We start from the raw sequence: 5,378 nt of genomic DNA on the forward strand, positions 1-5,378 counted from the left end.
ACAGCACCGTTCATGCATCGTGCAGTCCCTTGTTTTCCAACGACAAAAATTGCAAGTGTGTATGCAGCTTTAGGCTCTTAAACATCTTAACAAAGTATAGTAGATAATAGGAAAAAAATATTATAATAATAAGATGATAAGATGATAGACGAGACTTGATGATAACGATTTGTGGGCCTTGGGTATTACTCAGAAACTCTTTGATGAGTGTTGGGTTAGCACAATTTATTTAATATCAGTTATGTCTCACCAACAATAATGCTTTACCAGTATATACTGGTACATGTATACCATATATGAGGTCATCCTAAAGGAATTCAGCATATCCTTTAACTGGCATCCTTATAAAGTAAAATGCTGGTTTAAGGGATGATCATTGGTCAGTACTGGTCAAACACTGGCCATTGTCTTAGTTCCTGGGAAGTTAAAAACATAGTACCATGCTTAATAACTAGTCATGACCAGAAGTAACTGTATGCAACATGTTTTTTGATCATCTGCCACGCCATTAATTTGGAAGACTCCTTGGATGATGAATGCAACTCACTTCCGCAGCTAAGTATTTTTGTTATATCTAAGTCTTTGTAACTGCATTGTTTTATCTATCTGTCTTTATTATTAAATAGTATAATCTTTCAAGTCTGTGTGTTATCTCTCTTTGTACACTTCAGATTGAACCCATCAATACATAAACTGTCACAAATTATATCCGTGACATAACAATGAGCCAATTTGATGAGCATGCTCACTGAAGTGGGATGAGTAAGCAGAAAGATTTAGCGCTATGATTATGCCTGTAGTCAGGAATCAAAGCAGCTCCTGCCCTTTGTAGCTTTCTGGTATACCAATAAAACAAAAGTCGGAGTGCATACTTCTATTTTCTTAATCTTCTACCTTGGCTTTCATAGTATTTAGAGGGGGGATTTGTGCTGTAACCTTTTTTTGAGATTCAAGCAGCTCACCTTGAAGATCACTCACAACTTATACCTGGTAGCTGGCTTGGCTCGCTGGTTAGTGCTTTGGCTTTTGGTGCACTAGGTTACAGGTTCACATCCTAGCTAAGACACTTACTGAAAAAAGTTTGTATGTTCTCCCTGTGTGCGTGAGTTTGCTCTGAGTACTCCGGTTTTCTCCCACATCCCAAAAAACATGTAGTAAGGATTTATCGACTTTCCCTCACAAATTGTGCTTAGACTACATTTATAATATATGACTTTGGTAGAGAACAGTTAGTGATGTGATAATGGACTTTGTAAAATGCTACGTAATATGTTGGTGCTATATATATACTGGCTAATCATTTCCGTAAAAATACAGTGGCAATCACTATCAACTTGTTGTGGTATCTCCTGTCCAATAAAACCATAGGAAATGTAACCCTAGGGATAAAAACTTACCAGTCCGACGCTCCTAGTGTAATGAAGATCCTCTGCTCGGGGTCCCCAAAACGAACTGGGATAGGAAGACTCATGTCCAATCTTATGTTCAAAAATATTTTATTATTTAATGTTTTTGGTAGATTTTGGAAATATAAACCACCTTGCAGATTCTCATTTTTCTCGGAGCAATATATCTGTGTTTGGGTTCTAAAGCTGCACAAACACTGTGGTTATTCTGGGTCTACTTGGTGGAGGTTTAAAGACTTTATTGGTGAATGGAACAGAGAAGAGTGTTAAAATACAGTACCTCAAGGTTGTTAGCCCGCAGTAGAGAAGAAAGACACTTTTCTAGAGTCTCCTTAGAAATGGGATGCCATTGGGTCACACAGCTTCACATGAACTACTACCCTTTTTGGTTGGCTGATCCCCTAAGGTTTACTTAAGCAATTGTTGTCTGAAAATATCAGAGCATTTCTTCATCTATTATATAAATATAGGAGTGTTTAGCATAAGCAAGGGAACCAAATGCTTGCAGATTTGTTGCATTTACTTCCTAACTTCAAAATCATAATGTTTGCAGAGTCTGATTGCACCCATGATCCACTGACTTTTAGGTTTAGGTGGTTTGACATTTTATAGTTTCTAAAGACTCTAATTAATGTCCTTGAGGTCACAATCAAACAGAAGGACAAAAAGGCTGAGTCATTGTTGCATTATAAATAAACATGCAAATATCCCTCACACCTTTTTAGTAGCAAGCAAAATAATATTAAAACAACACCAGCAAAAAATTGGGTTTTTTCTATAACACTTTTGGTGTATTGATGCATTCTGGCTCTTACTCTGTATGTGTGTTAGACTTTATGTATTGTTCATTATATGCTGAATGTCTAGCAAATGTTACACTTTGTTCCACAAAATACATACAAGTTCACTGTTGAGTTTCCAATACGAAATAGGCATATAAAACCATTAGGCCAAACGTTGAGCTAAAGCCATGGTCCATATATTACATGTTTGCAGTTTTTTTGCGCTAGAAGAACCAATATAACAATCAATGAGATTAAAGTATTTGAATCTATCTAATCAGGACAAATTGTGAAACTGGTTAGGAAATGGATGTTGTAGGGTATACTTAAGCCCTCTGTAGTGTCTAGTGGCCCAAATAATATCCAAGTCCTGAGTAGCCAGGTCCTTCCAATAGGTTAATTGATGAAATAGCCAGTAGAATGAGTAGTTGAGTAGTAGAAAGGAGATAATGGCATTCTATTTTATTGGGTTAAGTTTTAGTATAAAAACCTGGACTGTAGCCTAGATTACTGAACTGTGTTCTTTCTAAATGAAACAGACCTCATCATCATACAAGAAGGAAATGAAAAGTAAACATGTTTTAGCTAAATTAAATTATAGAAACTGCATTGTCTTTATTATTAAAGACATTTCATGTCTTAAAAGGTCATGATGACTACATTAAAAAATGTTAAAAAAAAATCAGTGAGAAAAAAACTTTAACTTTGCTTTTTTTGTCTCAACAGGTGGCTTTTGGTTAATGCTTTTGCAACATTTTCATACTTTGTAAAGGAAACTTTGTGAGATAAAATAAGCATGAAGAAAAAAAATCTCTGTGTTTTTTCCCTTTTTTTGTATTTGGCCATTATTTGTTTACTGTTAGATCAGTATTTCATTTCACTTTTACTTGCTTATTGCCAACCATTTCATCATATATTGAGGGATTTTCAGGCTAATTGAAAAAAGATAGAAATAAAAAAGAACACCAGCCAAACACTGTGGAAGTTGTGAAAATGCAGAGACCCAAATATGCTAGTTTGAAAAGAAGTTTCCTTGATTAATAAAAACCCTGGGTCATATATAGGTGTTTTTCAGAAAGCACCAATAATTTACTATATTTGGGTATGGGGCACATTGGATTTTAAGAATGGCATTCAAACGTCAAAAAATGTTTCAGTTAATGATTAAGTGTGTAAAGTGGCATTAGTTTTGTTCAAAAACATCAATTTATGCAGTAATTGAGTTCATTGAAAGATGGACTGATGATCCCCATATAACCGGTTGGCCATAATACACTTTTTCACAGCTAACAAACACAGATGTTCAAAGTTTTTTTTTTTTTATTTTTTTATTTTTTTTATTATTATTATGAGACAGGAGTTCTTAGTCATTTGGGAGAAACCAATGAAACAAAGCTACACATGCAGTGACCTCTCGATTGATTGAGTGATATTCATAAAATGAAAAATATGTCTCCAGAAATAAGTCATAGCAGGACATGCCTACAACAGATGTTCTAGGTCACTAATTAGCTCCATTTTGGGCAACTAGAATCTAAGTTGGAATCTATTGAATTTTTTTTTCATTTTTACATTTAATATTGAAGATATAATATGCCCTATGAAGTATTTTAGATTTTGTGGCACTGTTCACTTAAGTTGACTGACCTTACTTTAACCTAGCCAGTCTTCAAAAGGTCTACCTTATCCAATGAAGGGAGGTTCAAAAGTTTATCCCGCTTAGTCACAAATGGCAGTTTAGTAGATATAGGAGTATACAGTATCCACTGTAGACTTTGTATATGTATAAATCAAGTTGGCAAAAAAAATGTTCTTTAGGCAAATGTATAGTCAGAAATTTTTAGTCTTAGGGTAGGGAATCATTGAAATCTCTACCAGTTTATTTTTTGCATGTCCTAGAGATACAACAGTAAGTTAGAGAACAGCTGTCCTCAAAACAGATGTTTTCATTGCATAAGATACTATTCCCTTTTGTTCTGGAGGCCATCTCCTCACAATCATCACCAGTAAAAAGGAAAAAAAATAATTTCAGTAAAGACACAAAACAAACTCAATACTTCCATACTCTCTCTAAAAAAAAAAAGAAAACTTTTTTTCCCTGGAAATACAATGAATTCTCCACAGTACAGCATTTTACTTTTAATCTACTGAACATGTAAAAACCAAGATAATACAGCACCTTCATTTCTGATTTCATTTTATTCGGAAAGAAATAATTAAGTACAAAATGAGTCTCCAAATGTTGACATTACAGAAGATTCAGCAAACAATGCTAGGTACCTGTGGTATTATGAATTGTTTACTTAGCTCTTTGATTGAAAGGTGTGTTTTTTTATGCAAATATGGAGAACACAGGATTTATATAAAAGCTGTCAAAGGAAATGTCCTGCACATCCAATGATGCAAGTGTTACACTAAAAGCTGTAAAGATGAATGTCAAAATCTTTGTGTTCATAGGTGTAATCCTGCTACTGCAGCTTTGCTTGTGTGAAGGTGAGTTATACATTAATGTCAATACATTATTTTGCTGTATTTGTAAGATTTTAGCTCCTTTTTTCTAAACTGCTTATGCTGAGTATGCTCTACCTGTAATTAAGTTAGAATAAATTTAACTCTCCTGCTGCCGGGTAAATTCATTGCTCCATAGGTGAGTAATTGCCCCTGAAGTCTGCTAGGAAACCAACAGACTTGTGCATATACCTTGGACCTTCTCTCAGTGGTTCTTCTTCCTTCAACCTAACTAGTATGTCCTAAGTGTGACAGGAAGAACCACTTAGCTCAAATGGGGACTCCAGACTTCCAGAAAAGACTTCCAGAAGTGTCCCAACTACTGAGTGGAGTTTAGTTGCAAGGGCAGAGGTGAGTATATATTAGCTTCTTTGCATGTAAAGCTTTTCACCTCTTTTGTTCGTATTTGCTTTAAACAGATGTAAATATGAAAATAATATAATAAAAACAAAAGCTAAACATGATATCATTAGGCAGTTCATTTTTTGTTTTTTTTTCAGGTCCTAAAACTAAATAAAAAGTTTTTTCCTTAGTCTAATTTACTAACCTATATTTGTTTCATAATTTAGTTTATTTAATTGTTTACTTTGCAATGTAACAGTTATATATTATTTATTTATGTGCAGGTCCCAATGTCTTTAACCCCTTTTGTCATACATTATTATTATTAATATTAATAATA

This window comes from Pyxicephalus adspersus, chromosome 2, assembly GCF_032062135.1.
Source record: "Pyxicephalus adspersus chromosome 2, UCB_Pads_2.0, whole genome shotgun sequence".
Taxonomy (NCBI): domain Eukaryota; kingdom Metazoa; phylum Chordata; class Amphibia; order Anura; family Pyxicephalidae; genus Pyxicephalus; species Pyxicephalus adspersus.